General features: G+C 43.6%; 2 long non-coding RNA genes across 4 annotated transcripts; one reads left to right on the forward strand and one right to left on the reverse strand.

Moving 5' to 3' along the window:
• Positions 1–7,763: 7,763 nt before the first annotated feature.
• LOC310842159 lies at positions 7,764–14,095 on the reverse strand. The gene is made up of 3 exons (XR_014562946.1): positions 13,985–14,095; positions 9,359–9,479; positions 7,764–8,425 (listed from the first exon to the last, which is right to left on the reverse strand). It is a non-coding gene; the product is annotated as an uncharacterized lncRNA (long non-coding RNA).
• On the forward strand, positions 9,488–17,328 carry LOC310842144. 3 transcript variants are annotated; one of them, XR_014562924.1, is made up of 4 exons: positions 9,488–13,058; positions 13,638–14,113; positions 15,258–15,709; positions 16,241–17,328. It is a non-coding gene; the product is annotated as an uncharacterized lncRNA (long non-coding RNA). The 3 variants fall into 3 exon arrangements; XR_014562925.1 differs by lacking the exon at positions 9,488–13,058 and having other exon boundaries at positions 13,425–14,113; positions 16,241–17,326; XR_014562926.1 differs by lacking the exon at positions 9,488–13,058 and having other exon boundaries at positions 13,425–14,109; positions 16,241–17,325.
• The last annotated feature ends 408 nt before the right edge of the window (positions 17,329–17,736 follow it).

Consider the following 17,736-nt stretch of genomic DNA (forward strand, 5'->3'; position numbering starts at 1 on the left):
GACAGAACATCTGCTCCTGACGACGTTTTAAACAGACGGCCTTCTAACTCTACAATTCTATGTTTGTTTGCTCGTATTTGTTGGAAGAAATTCCTGGGACCTTTTCGGGCAGGGGGCCACATTGCCTTCTGGGGAACCTGCATAGGGCCAGAGCAAAAAATAGGCAGAGCAAAACTTGAAAACTTGACCTTTGTACAGCAAGCTAGTTACTACACACCCTCAGGTGCTCAGCTCCATCCACCCAGATAAGCAAGATAGCCTGTAGAGCAGGGGTCAGCAAACTTTTTCAGCAGGGGGCTGGTCCACTGTCCCTCAGACCTTGGGGGGGGGGGGGCGGACTATGTTTTTTTTGGGAAATGATGCAGGAGCACCATGAGCCCTGATGGCTGCTTACCTGTGTCTTGCGAGCGGCAGGGGCTGGCGGCAGCGGCGGAGGGATGATGAGCTGCACGCGAAAGGGCTCCGGAGAGGGGCTGCTTAAAATGGCAGCTGCTTGAGCGCTGCTGCTGCTGCTGGCACCAACAAAGCCCAGCCCCCTTCCTCCTCTAGGCAGGGCGGGGAGAAGCCAGGAGGAGGAAGGGAGGTGGTAGCGGTGCCACCACCGTGTGAGGGAGAGGGAAAGAACGCGCGCTCTGGTGATCCACGTGGCGGTTCCCAGACCGTCCGTGGGCCGGATCCAGAAGGCAATTGGGCCTGATCTGGCCCGCGGGCCTTAGTCTGCCTACCATGCTGTAGAGTTAGCATTTGGGACTAGGACCTGGGAGAGGAGGGTTCAAATCCCCTTAGCCATGAAGCTCAGTGGGTGACCTTGGGCTAGTTACCATCTCTTAGCCTAACCTACCTCACAGGGTTGTTGACGATGAAATGGGGAGAAGAACCATGTACACCTTGAGATCCTTGGAAGATAAAGATAGTATATTATAATAATAATATAATATAATATAATATAATATAATATAATATAATATAATATAATAATATAATATCCCCACTCTTTTGGGGAGGGGGTAGATATCCTGTATGAGAAGTGAGCTGTTGGGCACTGTGGGTGGGATTCAACTCATGAGACCCATCAAAGGAAGCTCTGCACAAGGACTTCCACTTGTGCACTGGAGCTTTCCCCCGCTTTTCTCCCACGGAACCCCCCAAAATTGGCTCAGGGATGTTGGGAGAACCCACAAAACAGCACATGAGGGGAAGGAGGGGTGGTTGGTCATTCCACCAGGCAAGCCAAAATGCTTTCACTGATGGAAGAAAGTGATGTTGAATTCCTCTCTATATAATGGGAAGGGGGTGAAGGAATTTTTAAGGCATCTTATGCTGCCCCTATGTCAGGATCCTTGAGGACTTTGTTAGGTCTGTATTTTACAGTGAGCCAACGCTATTTGCACCTTACATACCAATATGCAGATTGGAATGCAGATATCCTTCGATATTTGCACTTCTCTGAATTTTGCAATACAGTTCTAGGCTCTGAAATTCTCAAAATGCATATAAAAGTGGATGTTTGGGGTTAGAATGCATAGGAATGCATCTTTTAGAATGGAATGTATGGACTGACATGGACTGGGTATAGACTCATCCCCCCATCCCAGCTCCCATGCTGGCTGGGTTTAATGGAATCTCACTTTCTACCAGCTTTGAGGACTTAGCAAATTTAATTTATTTTCTGCATCAATGCATTCTGCTGCTTAGAGCTTTTGGCACACAGTTTTGTAGTTTTGACACACCATTGACAGTACATAGAAAAATGGGTACTGAAATTGTTTATTTTTAAATTTTATATCCCGCCATGCATCTTCCAGCAAACTGACTGTTTCCTTGTAATGCTGATACTCTATTTTGTTTTGATGTGTATTGTTTTATATATTAACTGTTTGGGTCTTAGGATTCAGAGTGGGATATAGGTTTTCAGAATGAAAAAAACAGTTCTTCATTAGGGGTTTTTGAGCTGAGGCTACCAGGGATGTGGTAGTTCTGGGTTTCCTGCAAACAGGAGGGACTAGACTAGGTGGTCCTTCAGCTCTCTTCCAGCTTTTGTATTTCTGCAAACATCCCCCCCCCAAGCATGCTGATACCTTCCTTGTGTTTCCTCCCTACGCCGTTTTGATTACATTTCCGTCGGCACTCACAATCTGAGTTCATTATTAAAGGGAAGGTTATAGACCAATAAATCCTTTCTTCCTCTTTTCCCCACACTCCCAGCCAGTGCAATTGCTTAGCTAAGCGCAAGGCTGAAGGTTGAAGCAATCGACCCATCGCCCCAGCCAGAAAAGAAACAAAGCAGTACTTACTGCCTCAGCTACAGACATTTTGCTTTGTACTTGATGTTTTTAGTAGTTGATGAAACATGTAAAGAGGATTCCATCTGCTGGAGGGGTGTTGTGTTTCTCAAGTGAATCCAATAATATAATGTATAGCTAGCCTTTTTCCAAGTGGGGAAAAACAACAAGGCTTTGACACAGGGGTGGAGGGAAGGAAACTTCAAATGTATACAGCCTGTGGGCCGTCCAGTGCCTTTAAAAGGACCTGTAGACCAGGGAGGAGGGATCTCTTTCAGCTTTCTCCCATGGACAACCTTCTGGAGGCCACATACCATTGGTGGTGGAGGAGAGGAAGCAGAGCAAAAAGTAGGTGGACCTGGAGTTGAGACTCTTACCTAGCCATCCAAAAGGAACCAATTCAACAAGAGACATTATCAAACAGGGCCGGCCCAAGACATTTTGGCAACGGAGGTGAACTACAAAATGGCACCCCCACCCTGCCAGGGAAGAATGTGTGAGTGAAGATCTACATCTGGAACAGGAGGGGAATAAAGACCTACATTTGCAACAAGGGTGGAGGGAGGCCAGCAGCGCCTCCTATTCTCCAAGAGGCTGCTGTAGGGGCAGCATTGGGAGGGATGCTGAGGAGGAGGCAGATCTGGCCTCCAAGGAGCAAAATGCAGCTGCAAAGGCAGCTGAAGCATCGCATTGCTGATTCATGTTAAGCTTGTGGTCCACTAAGACCCCTAGATACTTTTCACATGTACTCCTGGCAAGCCAGGTGTCCCACATCCTATATTTGTGCAGGTGTTTCTTCCTGCCTTATATTTGTCCCTATTGGAATTCATTTTGTTAGTTTTGCCCAGTTCTCCAGTCTGTTAAGGTCATGTTGAATCATGATTTTGTCTTCTGAGGCATTAGCGACCCCTCCCAGTTTGGTGTCATCTGCAAATTTGATGAGCATCCCCTCGGTTCCTTTTAGGTGAAGACAGAGGCAAAGTAGCTGTTGAGCAGTTCTGTCTCCTCTCTGTCAGCCAACAGCATTTCTGCGTCTTCTCCACACAGAGGACCTGCTACTTGCTTGTTCTTCCTCTTGCATCTAACATAGCTGAAGAAATCTTTTAAAAATTATTCTTCACCTTTTTTGCTAGCCTGAGCTCATTTTGAGACTTGACTTGCCTGAAATGCTGGCTACTCTTCCTTTGTGATTTCCCTTTTCCATTTCTTACACATGCCCTTATTCAATCTCAGCTCATCTGTAATCTCTTTATACAGCCTCACTGGTTTCTTTAGATGCCTCCCACTTTTCTTTCTCATCAGATTTGTGCCTTCAATATTTCACCTTTAAGAAACTCCCATCCATCTTGGACTCACTTCTCTTTGAGTATTTCTGACCATGAGATCTCACCCAGTAGTTCCTTAAGCTTTTTGAAATCAAGCTTTTTGGTATGCGTAACAGTAATCTTCTATTAACACCTCACACATCCATTTGAAGGAGTTTGCTTTCTTTTCTGCACCTCTTGCAGTTCTATAATATTCTCTCTGAGATGTGGCAATCAGAATTTCACACGGCAGAACCTGATAGTGTAAATTACAGTGGTACCTGGGGTTACATACGCTTCAGGTTACAGACTCCGCTAACCCAGAAATAGTACCTCGGGTTAAGAACTTTGCTTCAAGATGAGAACAGAAATCGTGCAGCGGCGGCGCAGCAGCAGCAGCAGCAGCAGCAGGAGGTCCCATTAGCTAAAGTGGTGCTTCAGGTTAAGAACAGTTTCAGGTTAAGAACGGACCTCCAGAACGATTAAGTACGTAACCAGAGGTACCACTGTAGTGTAAATTAAGGCACTGTGATACTGGCAGCTGTCTGTTAAAAACACCTAGACATAAATTTTGTCCAAAAAAAATTCCAGTAAAGACCACAGTCCAATAATGAATCAAGGATACTGATTCAGGGATACCCATTTATTTCAATACAACTTCATGCCCAAACTTTAGACAGTAGTATTTAAATCCAGCTCTGTCCTGATGATAAACAAAGGGAACAATTGCTGTCTGCTTTTAACCAAATATGGGGTGTGCAAGTTGAGGAGTGCTCCATCCACTGCTTACCTTCCTGCAAACTCTCTCCTCAATTCTCCACCCACACAACCCAGCTGAGAACCATCCCGTTACTTCCAGTTTGGCCCCCAGTGGACCAAAGTGCCCTAGTTTGTGAGCAAAATGTTTAAGACTGAAGTGTTAGGCATTCATATAGCAGCAATCATAATACTCTCTGGGCACCTTCTAAAAGGATTATTAATGTCGGGATTATTAATGGCAGCTGTTGGAACAAAAAACCAATGGTTGTCCCCCTTTCCCTCCCTGCTCCTAACCCTTGTGAGAAATTCTGGGATCAAGCTGCTGTATGGAAGCAATATAAAAAGATACTTTTTTCCCTTTTTCACATGAAATGGACTCAAATCTTCATGAAAACAGCTCATTATTTCTATCAAGGTAACTTTTTTATATATAAACTCAAACCATCTGTTGGTTCCTGAGACCTGATCGATCCTGACAATTCAGGCCTTTAGCAACTGAATTACGCATGTGTGTACATACACACACAGTAAGGAAAGAAAAGGATGAAATCTTCTGAGTAAGATAGGACATTTGTATAAATTGCCTTTCCCAAAAGATAGCTCTCCCTTTCATCTAGGTGTAGTTTAGACCAGGGATGGACAGACTTGAGACTTGCAGGATCTGCTTTGTTAGAACCCAGAGCTAGGAGCAAAATAGTGGCTCCCCCAGGCAGACTGATGCTAAAAATTAAGGACTTAGATGCCTCTGTGTACATGCTCAGTCTGGGAATTTGTGATCAGTACCAGAGGCAAGTTCACACAAAAATCCATGCCTGGTTTTCTCTCAATCTTTCCTTTTCAGCAATGTAATGTAGCAGGAAGGGAGGCAGGAAAGCTTTGAAAGTTGTTGCTGTTGTTTGGAACAACTTCATCTACCTTCTTGCCATCATTGTATGATAACCGTAATGGTAATTTCAGTGCATTACTGAATAGTTTAAAACCAATTACAGTCACAAGAGGATTGTTGTTGTTTAGTCGTGTCCGACTCTTTGTGACCCCATGGACCAGAACATGCCAGGCACTCCTGTCTTCCACTGCCTCCCGCAGTTTGGTCAAACTCATGCTGGTAGCTTCGAGAACACTATCCAACCATCTTTTCCAGGGAGTCTTCTCTTCTCATGAGGTGGCCAAAGTCTTGGAGCCTCAGCTTCAGGATCTGTCCTTCCAGTGAGCACTCAGGGCTGATTTCCTTCAGAATGATTTCCTTGACAAGAGGATAGGTCCTACTATAGCTCAGATGTTGACGGCCAGGTTAAAGGGGTGCATTTTCAACAGATGCTCCTCTGTAGGGAGGGAATCTCCCAATACCGCCTTCTGGGCTGCCATCCCTGGAACTTCTGAGGATGATGGAACTATCATGAGGATCCCCTCTGGATTTTAAGCCAGAAAAGGCTTTTAGGGAAGGTAGCTTTCTTAGACAAGGTAATAGTGGAACTAACAGCGGCAAGGTGTCCTGCTGGTGACAGCAAACATAGAACCTTGAAATGAGGTGTTACAGAGGCAGGGCAAGGGTGGAACAAATGCTGCCATAGATCTGCTGGATCCAAAGTTGCTGGATCCTCTTGAGAGGACCTGATCTGAGCTGCATCACACCGCAGCTGATGCAGCAACGATTACTGTTTGGATAAAGAGAAAAGGACTATCATAGAATCATAGAGTTGGAAGAGACCACAAGGGCCATTGAGTCCAACCCCCTGCCAAGCAGGAAAAACCATCAGAGCACTCCTGACATATGGTTGTCAAGCCTCTGCTTAAAGACCTCCAAAGAAGGACACTCCACCACTCTCCTTGGCAGCAAATTCCAATGTCGAACAGCTCTTACTGTCAGGAAGTTCTTCAAAATGTTTAGGTGGAATCTTCTTTCTTGTAGTTTGGATCCATTGCTCCGTGTCCGCTTCTCTGGAGCAGTAGAAAACAACCTTTCTCCCTCCTCTATGTGACATCCTTTTATATATTTGAACATGGCTATCATATCACCCCTTAACCTCCTCTTCTCCAGGCTAAACATGCCCAGCTCCCTTAGCCATTCCTCATAAGGCATCGTTTCCAGGCCTTTGACCATTTTGGTTGCCCTCCTCTGGACACGTTCCAGTTTGTCAGTGTCCTTCTTGAACTGTGGTGCCCAGAACTGGACACAGTACTCCAGGTGAGGTCTGACCAGAGCAGAATACAGTGGCACTGTTACTTCCCTTGATCTAGATGCTATACTCCTATTGATGCTATACTCCTATTGACTATATGTGCTACCTTGCAGGAAAAGTGGGATATACAAGTAAGGTGGCTTGCTTGTTTGTTTAAAAAAATAAAATATTTTATTATGAGCACCTCAGCTTTCATTTCCATAAAGTACAATTCTGTTAAGGTTAAGTGCATGGGCAATGACTGTTCAACTCTTCCAAGATGAGGCTACTGAACCTGACAGAGATCATTGCCCTTCCCATCCTTAGCATATTCAGAATGTATTAAGCAAATTAAGGAAAGGTGATCAGATGTATTTTGCAGTTGAATGCAGCCACCAAACCCATTTTGGATGGACAATCTATAAGTTTTAACAAAAATAAAACCAAACCAAAAACCCAAGGTGCTTTATTTGCATAATTAACACAGTTTGCGGAGTTCACCCATGCCATAACGTCGGGGATGGGAAATCTGTGATCTTCCACATGTGGTCAAACTCCACTCCCATCAGCCCCAGCCAGCATGGCCAATGGTCAAGGATGATGGGAGTCATAGTCCAAAAGGTTCCCTCTCCCTGCCACTGAGTAAGCAATTGACTAGCCTCTCTGGGTCATGACCTTGAAGGCGAGAATGTGTTTAATTCTCTTACTCTGTTTTCTTTCGTGTCCTTGCCATGGACTGATAGATTTTTTTTATCTTTTAAATGTAACAGGGAGGGCATGTCCTTTTGATTAACAGTTCTTAATCCATTACCCTGTTCCATTAATGTTAAGACATGCAAATGCTTCTCCCATTATTATTTTTTAATCATTGTTAGGCACCTATGTTCCGGGTAATTATTCCATAAGGACCTTTAATGCTGGGTTCCTGTTAAATCTCCTGTTCAGAGATTTAACAAGCTGTATAGTTGAGTAGCTGTCTGTAAAAAACAATGTTAATGTCTATAAATAGTCCTGTGGGTTGCTCATATACTGATTCCAAATGTTGACCACTTATTGATCGGTCTCAAACAATCTAAATGAAATGTCCATGTTTTAAGGGTGTTCCCATTAGAAGGTTAGAAACGTGGATCTTTTAAGTGTATTACTATTTTTCTTAAGTATATTGCTACTACTATTTTGTTTTAAAAGGTGCTGAGATGGGCTATCTTTATTGATACTTGCAAATGAGCTTAAAAATGGAACTGGAAATCTGTGATGCTCTCTCTCTCTAATTTATAATCTAAAGCATCTGACATGAATATGACACATATGTTTGGTATAATCCGCATACAAGCTCAAAGGATTACCTATGCAAATTAGAAACATTCTCCACACAAAAAAGAGACTTGATATGTAAATATTTTTATTTTACTAGTCAGATTAGAACTTTCACTTGAATTAATCCATTTTGTGTGTCTAACAGATTTATTCAATACAGCAAACAAAAAAAACCCCGGTCTATTCTTGCAATAATTGATTTCAAAGAAGGTTTGCCAGCTTGATTTTTCCAAGTTTCTATCTTACTGTTTTGCTTCAGATGCACCAGAATTAAAATTCTGAGAAATCAAACACATTTCATGAAGTCTTGCCTGTGCTTGTATGCAGGGGAGAAGGGAAATCTTTCATAACTTTGTGTGTTCCGTTAAGAGTCTGTGGAAGCCAATTCTTGATCCACACATCCTTCCACAGTGGGGGACATAGGTTTCTGGGTGGGAGTTGAATCACAGTGAGGGTTTGCCAAACATACCTTCCTCTTAGCATGTTTCTCCCTTGCGTCCTGAGTCTGAGCATCTTCAAAGTCCATGACACTTTTGGTAAAGGCTGTGTACAACATTAAAGTCTCACATTGAATATAACTGATTTGTAGAAGGGACTTTATGAGCTGAAAATAGAGACAAGAAGCCCAAGAAAATCTTTAACAAAAGCAATTTTGGGGGGAAAAACCTCACTGAACTCTAGTCAACACTTAAATCCTGTCGAACTCGTTACAAGTTAAGGATGCATCACTCTTCCCTGCTGGATCGTGGCCAAGATTTGGAACAACACAAAGCTGCTAGGTAAGCATGTGGTGGAATTACCGGCATCCTCTTCAAACCTTGCCTCCTCCATCAATATGAATATATGTTTGAATTGGCTACTATTCACTCTTGAGTCTTCCTCTGTGTGTCCTCACGCATTTACACAGTGGTGTGCCATTGATGTAGTAGCCAAAAGTACTGTATTTTTCACCCTATAGGACACACTTTTTCCCCTCCAAAAATGAAGGGGAAATGTGTGTGCGTCCTATGGGGCGAATGCAGGCTTTCGCTGAAGCCTGGAGAGCGAGAGGGGTCGGTCTTCGCGCTCTCCAGTCTTCGCGCAGCTCTCCGCAAGCTGTGGGAGCCCGGCTCTGGGCTCCCACGGCTTGCGGAGAGTTGCCTGCATGCTGAAGCCTGGGGCGCACTGAGCTCAGCGCGCCCCAGGCTTCGAGCTTCGGGCAGCTCTCCGCAAGCGGTGGGAGCCTGGCGCTGGGCTCCCATGGCTTGCGGAGAGCTGCTTGTTCTGGGGGCTGGGGTCGGGGGAAGCTTGGGCTTTTCCCCCGCGCCTGGGGGAAAAATAATTCCCCCCTTTATTTCCCCCCCAAAAAACTAGGTGCGCCTTATGGGCCGGTGCATCCTATGGGGCGAAAAATCGGTACTTTGTGGCATTGTATCAGTAATACTTACTACAGCCCTGTAGGATAGACCAGTATTATCATAAAAGATGACGGAAAAATGACTTGCCTAAGAACCTCAATGAAGTTATGGGAGAGGTGAGGTTTAAACCTGGAAGGGACCTCTTCATGTTTTAAGCCACTACTCCAGCTCAGCATAAGAAATCCCTGTTGCTGCATTATGAGAAAAACTTTGAGTTTCATAGCTAATGAAACAATACCAGGAACTGTTTTCATTTGCTGGCTGAAAGGTGAAAAAAAATGATTTTTAAAAATAAAAAATCTGTAATAGTTAACAGAGGCCATATTTTTTTTAACATTTGTATGATATCTAGTATACACATCTGCCAATCAAATGTTTCAAAATCAATTTAAAAACCCGAAATATAGTTACCAGAAATTTCCCACCTCCGCTCAACTGAAAATTATTTGCAATAAAAACATGTTAAGCATATTTAAACGGGTCACCTCAAAGAGACATGAGGGACAAAGGTGGAATTTACACTCATGTTTTCTTAATAACTGCTTGATCTTACAATTCTGTGTGTTGACCCTTGTCAGAAGATAAAGATGAACTTGTACGTACTGGGTGAAATGTGTAGCCACAGGGCTTAACAGACTTAATGGGAATCACATGAAATACATCTCTGTGGCATATCTTGGGAAATCTATTTTTTGCATGTCTGACACAGCTCTGGATGCTTTAGGCAGGAGAATCGTGAAGTAGACTCAAGAATTCAATTTCAAACTTACAATTGAATTTCCAGGAAGGTGCTTCCACTGTTAAAGGACTCCATCCTCCATTCGTGAGCTGCTGCAAACACTTGACTCGGCCCAGTGTTGAAAGAGGCCTTGGGGCTGGCATGAACACTCCTTGTCCCATCCTAACTCTTAACTATTGTGTGTTCACATGGGCACTTCAGTATCATTTATACTTCTTGCATTTCTTGGCCTTTGGTACGACTTTCAATATATCTTTCTCTATACATGCCTACACACACCTTCATATACACATCATACTTTTGATGAAGTGGACTCTATTCTACGAAAACTTATACCACATACAAATCTTTTTTCTGGAATTGTTTTTCCTCTTCTAGACAGATTAGCTCTTTGCTAAGAAAGGAAACTATAGTTAAAGTGGCAGGATCTTTTGGAAATGAACTGTACAGGATCCCACTTTGTGTGGAAATGCTGCATAATTAAAGCAAGCAAACAAGGAAAAACCCCTCAAATTTCCAGCTTGCTTTTCCATTTGAGACATCCCCCAACACCTCATTCATTTGGAAAATTGGCTGCCGCCCAAAGGTTGGAACTTTGAGAAATGATTTAAGGGATTCTTCTGGGAAGGAATAACAACAACAGGTTACAACATGAAAAAACCTGTATTAGATGTTTGCTTTCTCACTGTTTAAACATCGTTTTTGGACTTTATTTAGCCCAGACTTAACTGCTGGCTGTTTATACAGGCTACTGAGTATTTACCTTAGGTCAATACACAAGGCTGAGTATTTAACACATTTCTTGTGACATACAGTGGGGTCTAGAAGATTCTTCTCACCTTATTTCTGAAGAAAACCAGTGGTTACAGAAACTAGAAATTAAGCACCATAAAACTTATTTGTGGGGGAGATAATTCTTTATATCAGAAAAAACCTATAGTAACCCAAAGGTTTGATTGCACACAGACACAGGATGGTCCCTATTAGCAACTTGAGTGAAGGGGTGAATGTTAAATGATGTCAAACAACTCATGACAAATGAAGAGATATTTTTCAGGCATGAGCCAAGTTTGGGCTGAGAGAGGTTTTGAGGGGAGCGGGAACAGGGAGAGAAAAGGGATTTCAGCTTGGTGTCAGTGCAGACAAAATGGCTGCCACGGGCTCCTTTAAAATGGCTTTTCTTGGCACAATGCCATCACACAGCAGATCTGTGTGACGGAATTATCTGGAATGTTATAAAACAGTTGTTCCTGATAGGATGTCACAGACTGAGTTTCTCACAATACCCAAACCACACTATTTTTTGTGGGAAATAATTCATACATTCAAACACGTGTCATTTCATTTTGTGTATAGTTCGGGTCATTGCACCTCAAAAGGCATATTGTAGGGCTGGAAAAAATATATAGAAAAGGCCAATCGAGAAGCTTGAGAAACGCCCCCCCCCATGAGGAAAATTTGCAACAACTGGGACTTTTTAGTTTAGAGAAAAGGTAGGGGGAGAAACATGATAGAGATGCGCAGAATTATGCAGAATTATGCAAGTTTTTCTGTCTCTCATAATATTAGACATGGGGCCATCCAATGAAGCTAAATCTTGGAAGATTGATCACAGACAAATGATATCACTTGGTGCTGTTAGAATTCCTGCTCCATGATTGCAGTCATGGGATTTTTGTCTATCCTTGATGGTGTATGTTTTGACCCCACAGAGTGGGAAGTGATGGAGACAGGATGTTTGTGTTACTGTGTTCCGTGAAGTGGGACGATTGTCCTTTGTTCTTTTTCTCTTTGCTGTCTGTTGCTAGAGAGAGAGGGAGCCATGTTGCAGTGCTCCGTGTGTGTTTATATGTAAATAAAGTAGATTAGCCAAAATGCGGAGTTGCTAAGGTCTGTCACGCAAGTTGCGCAAACTTTGTGGATCCCTAAGTGTGCCGGTGTCAGTTGGCATTGGTCGCTGTGATGTTCGGGCTGAAGAAAGTTTATGAAGCTCCTGAACGATCAACCAGGAGGGAGGGAGCATGCCAGTCAGGCATGTGTCTCTGCCAGAGTCCTACTCGAGTGTAGGCTGAAGTCCTAACAGGTGCATAGTTAAGTTGTCACCACTGCCACGAGATGTAGTAGTGGGTGACTTTAAAAGGGGAATAGACAATAAGGCTTTCAGTGGCTACCAGCCATGATGGCTATGTACCACCCACAGTGTTGGGGGCAATATGCCCTGAATACCAGTTGCTGGCAATTGCAAGTGGAGAAAGTGCTGTTGCCCTTAAGACCTGAGTGTGAGATTGACATAGGCATGTGGCTGGCCACTGAGAAACAGGATGCTGGACTAGATGGGGTTTTGGTTTAATCCAGCAGGGCTCTTCTTATGTCCTTACGTCTATCCATGCAACATCAAGATCTAGTTTGTATTTATTTAACCGGGCCAACTTAGAAGCCCTGTCAGTTCTTCTGTCTCTCTGCCAAAGAGGAGTCAGGCTAAATCCCAAAAGGATAAGAAGGGCTTTGCATGTCCTCTAAACAATTACTCTAAGGGCACTGCGGTATGTGTACCTAGGTTCTATGCAGACAGCCAGCTGAACGCAGGGGGAAATGTAATTAGACATATGTTCCCACATCCGCCGATGAATTCAAGGTATTCTGCAAAAAGTGCTTACGACTTCAGTCCTAAGTGCTGGCCGGCAGTCGTGGGGCTGTATGGGGCAGCACACCCACAACCAGGGAAGAAATTCCCTTTTGCTGCACTACCTTCCAGCCTCACATGTGAGATATCTCCCTCACCTGTGAAATGCCCTCTTCAGGGGTTTCTACTGGCCACTCCCAGTGATGAGGATGTCACTGCCTGTAGCTTCCAACTGCCATTTGGGCACACACACTGTTATGTATTGGGTTTAACACTTTTTATGTTACAAGGTGCATTCTAACCAATCGTATAAGCGTTGGTAGATGAACGTTCTAATGGCAAGTGAGTGCATGCACTTTCAACTGTCAACTGTCAATGGTCAGTTCATGCTTGGCATTATTATTGTGTTGCCCAGTCAGTTCGGTTCTTGTTTTCCTATGAGTGAGCTGTTGTCACTGACAATGTTAAATGAACATACGTAGTTGAGGAACTTATACTGCCTTGGGCTTCTGACTTTTTCTGAATAATGGCGACGAGGATGGGATTGATGAGTTCCCGCTGGCTGCCAGAGGCCCAAGACCACACCGCAGCACCGCCACCTTCCGCCTCACAGTAAGCGCGACCTCACCGCCACGCTGGACTTAGTAAATAGTCCCGGAAATGATACCGCGCCTGCTGCATCTTCTCAACCACTCACAATCGCACAAGTGACTGCTCCAGGTCTGAGGATGGCCACCAGTCATAGTTGGCCACCACCGGACTTCGATATGAGCCATCCTGCAGAATGGCCACAGTAGCTCCGCCGAATAAGGAGCTATGTCTGACTACACTAGGGAGGCAGACAAGGTGGATGTGCTACTGACAGTTCTGAGAAGTTCCACCATCACATACTAGAAGGTCTGATGGCACCCAGGGGCACAGAGGCATGCACTTTCAACTGTCAACTGTCAATGGTCAGTTCATGCTCGGCATTATTATTGTGTTGTCCAGTCAGTTCGGTTCTTGTTTTCCTATGAGTGAGCTCTTGTCACTGACAATGTTAAATGAACATACGTAGTTGAGGAACTTATACTGCCTTGGGCTTCTGACTTTTCCCGAACATTTAACACACACTGTGATGCTCCTCACCACCAGGGTTTCTGCCAAAGGCAGAGCTCTCCTGCCGGCAAAGACATCAGAGCTGGGAAGGAACCTATGCAATCTCTGCTCCTTCCAAACCCCCTTCAGCAGGGCAGATTGAGGGTTTCATAGAATTGTAGAGTCATCTAGTGCAACCCCCTGTAATCTTCTGCCCAACCTGGGGCTTGAACCCCTGGCCCTGAGATTAACCCTCGTGCTTTACTGGCTGAGCTATTGTTCTGCCCCAGAACAGGGCTGCATATATGGGGAACAAACTGCACCCACCTCCTCAGGCATGGTGGAAAGACATGGATCCTTATGTGCTCCCTCTCAAGATGTACAATGTCTTCAAGAAGGAAGGGTCGCCTGAATGTCATGTGAAGACTGCGATGCCGTGTGCCCCGTTGTAGGTGGGTGAGTGTCTGCTACCGATGGCACAATAGCTGAAACAGACTTAACCTTTTTCATGAGTTTGTGTTTCTCAGCACTTTGCAACAAAGCAGGATCAGCATTCCACACAAGAGCATAAGAAAATACTCTGCCCGCCTGTGATTTCCAGCAATTGGTTTTCAGAGGCATAATAAACTTTACTTGTGAAGGTCGCTTTAATAGTGTATTTATTAGCTGATTTGTCAGCATTTTGAACCACCTTGGCTACCCTGGGATTGACAAATGAGGAAAAAATGAGAAACTGAAATTGGCCGGTCTTAAATTGAGCTTGCCATATTTCCTCATCAGTTTGTGTGTGTGTTTTAAATCCTCACCAAAAATATAATGGCATTTCAGTGTACATTTCTCCTAGCATACCCAGTTGCTGCAAGCCGTTTCCCCAAATATAATGCATTTTTGTTGTTTTCACTAATGTATACACCCCCCCCAAAAAAACCACTTTCCTCTAACACACACATTTCCACACACATTATTGTGTGGAAGAAAAGCATCACAAAATTCAGATTCTCCTGGTCTGAAGTCCTGGAGAGACATCGCTGCCATCAGTGCTGAGAATACTGAGCTCAATGGACCAATGGTCTGACTCATTTGGCAGCTTCCATGTTCTTAAGTGCGAATGTCAAAGGATATCTTGCATACTGTCCTGAGAAGTATGAATTAGATGTGCATTAAAATGGGGCTTCAGTTTCTCCCTGCCTGAAAGGGTAGAAAGGCAGCGGAGACAATAAAGGAACAGATAAACAAATAGCAGAGGTGACACACACACTTACCCGCAAAGGATCTCCATTCTCCCATGCAGCCTCAAGTTGTTGCTCCGTTCACTCTTTGTTTGTGGTTAAGAAGTCTGAGAAGTAGATGCTGGTATTACAATGCTAGTCCTTTCAAGTATTTTCCTTTCCCCTCAGGTCGTAACACCAAGGCTGAATGGAAACTGCAGTTAGAGATTTAATTAGACCGGCTATTTCTGGATGAAACTCATTATCGTACCTTGTAATTAAAACTGGGGTCATGATATACTCTTTTGGCAGGTTAAGCCGTGAATGGAGACATTTCTCTTTTATCTTCCTTTACCCATGTGTTGTTGTCTCTCCCCCCCCTTTTTTTGCAGGAGGTGGCGGTGGTTTGCAGCCGTGGCAAATCATTTGTATCTTCCCCGTTTTGAAATCTTCCCATTAAAAGATGAAAGGCAATTATTCATGAAGCAACAACCAGCACACAGCCCTTTCCTTGACAATGATACCAGAGGGAAATATTACCAGAAGAGAAGAGAAAGTTGCGTCCAGGTTGGCAACAGTTGGCAAGCTTACTCATCCGTTGGACTGCCTAGCAATCAACTATTCAAAAACTTGCCAAAGATACAATTCTGCTCCCAGGGAATTGAAGAAGATGAAGGAGGAGGAGAGGAAGGGGGAGGGGAGGAAGCCTGATGATTTTCAGTTGCTCAACTTTCCCTAGAGGCCGAGAAAGTAGAGATGACTATTCACTCCCCATGCACACAGCCTTGTTCCCTGAAGCATTTCCCACAAACCACCTTGAACCCACAGAGTGGTGGTAGTGAAGGTGAGCTCTGAGCTTTTTTTTTTTTTAGGAAAGCCACCAAAATTGTTGGGAACCCCCCCCCCCCCAAAATAGTGATTTTAAGCTTTTGGAGCTGTTTCTGCTGCTTTTTTCATCATGTTGCCATACATCCGGGTTTGCCCTTACATTTTGCTACTTCGGCAAAATTCCCCGACACCCAAAAATCAGGACATGTCAGGAATCTTCCTGACATATGGCAAACCTATGCTGACATTACTGTGCAAAGCAAAAACCTTCCTGTCCTCTTCCGATTTTGGCTAAATCCACTTAATAGTTTGTCCTGATCTAGTTTTGCTGCAGCTCTTTTATTGTTTTTTTCCCTCTTGTAATGTTTAGTAGTTGTTTTAAATGGTTTTATCTTTGCTATTATGGTGTATCGCCAAGCACGTTGACTATGGTTCCTGGAGCAAATATTTTAATGAAACAAATATTGTAAGTGCATACGATTTGGTATACGACAACCAATTTGACATCATGTGGAACTCATCTTCCTTTCTTTTCTCCTTTCCTTAGAACATAAGAAGAGCCTGCTGGATCTGACCAATGGCACATCTAGTCCAATGTTGTGTTCTCACAGTGGCTAATCAGATGTCTGTGGGGAACCCACAAGCAAGTTTTGAGTACCTCTTGTGGTTTCCAGCAAACGACGTTCAGAGAATAATTGCTACCTCTAACTATGGAGGCAGAGTCATAGCCATGATGGCTAGTAGCCATCAATAGCCTTAACCTCCATGAATCTGTCCAACCCCTTTTTAAAGCCATCTAGTTTGGTGGTCACACTGCTTCCTTTGGGGGCAAGTTTGATAGCTTAACACAAACTCTTCTTTCCTTTCTCTTCCCTTCTTTCTTGCTATACTTCCTTTCAGTTCTTGCTATACTTCCTTTCAGTCCACCTTTCTACTCCTTCTGTTTCTCCTTCCTTCACGTTTCTAGCCCTTCAGGCAAGACAATAGGAGTGTACACGGATCTCAAGATTCACCTTGTATCTGTGTTTTAAGAAATATTTCTCCCTTCTATCCCAAGATTCTGAACGTAGATCACTAGGCGGGATGAGCATTACTGCTACAGCAATAATAAAAACAAGAACAACAAAGGGTTAAAGTCCTTTTACCAGCCGCCGCTCCCCAGGGTCCTAATCTAAAACTGGCCCTCACACTGGGTGTCAAAAAAACCCCTGCCCTGCACTAAGAATGGTTTGGTGAAAATCTTGGAATATGCAGAGATGGCAAAATTGATGGGACTGATAAAAGACGCAAATTTCTAATATTTTAAAGAAGACTGGAAACCCTTTCCAGTATATATAAAAAGTTATTTGCCATATGTGAAGACCACAGTGGGGTTTGAAGTGTAAGAAAATAGCACGAATGTGTTAGAGGATGAAATTAGATAAGACAGAACCTTGACGCAATTGTATGTCATTTGGGTTATAAACATTGATGTTGGGTGAGTGGGAATTCACAAGTTTTGTTTAATTGGAATATAATTGTTGAGTAAGAAATGTAACTTTCCATAGGGGGAAAAATAAAATATTATTATAAAAAAAACCACCCTTTGCTTAATGGCGGGGACATGTGATTAACTTCATGTGCAGTTTGGCCCTGAAAGAACATCATTTTGCAGTAGAATGCCAATGGATTGGCAAGCTGAGTGCAAACGAAGCCCAAATTCCCCTAGTAAAGTCATCCTTAATTAAAATTTGGGAGCTTTTGAGTTAAGGCAAAAGTACACGAGAATTCTCCTAGTAACATTATAGTATTATTCACCAGTACAGTCACAAGGCGGTTTGACTCCTATTGTACGCCACAACTGATGATCATCAGATTAACAGTTAAGGGTAATCAGATCCAAGCATTCCTTTGTGGTTAAACTGCTAAGCATTCCATCTGTCTTCCTGCGATTTCTTGCAACATGCGTTGCTACAGGAGTGTTGAGTCAGTAATTTCACATCGCCGCAGCTAAATTAGGTTTGTGGGCTCCAGGAAAACTTCTGGTGCTACCGTTCCCATAAA

Source organism: Podarcis gaigeae (assembly GCF_964106915.1).
Source record: "Podarcis gaigeae genome assembly, chromosome: 3".
Lineage (NCBI taxonomy): Eukaryota > Metazoa > Chordata > Lepidosauria > Squamata > Lacertidae > Podarcis > Podarcis gaigeae.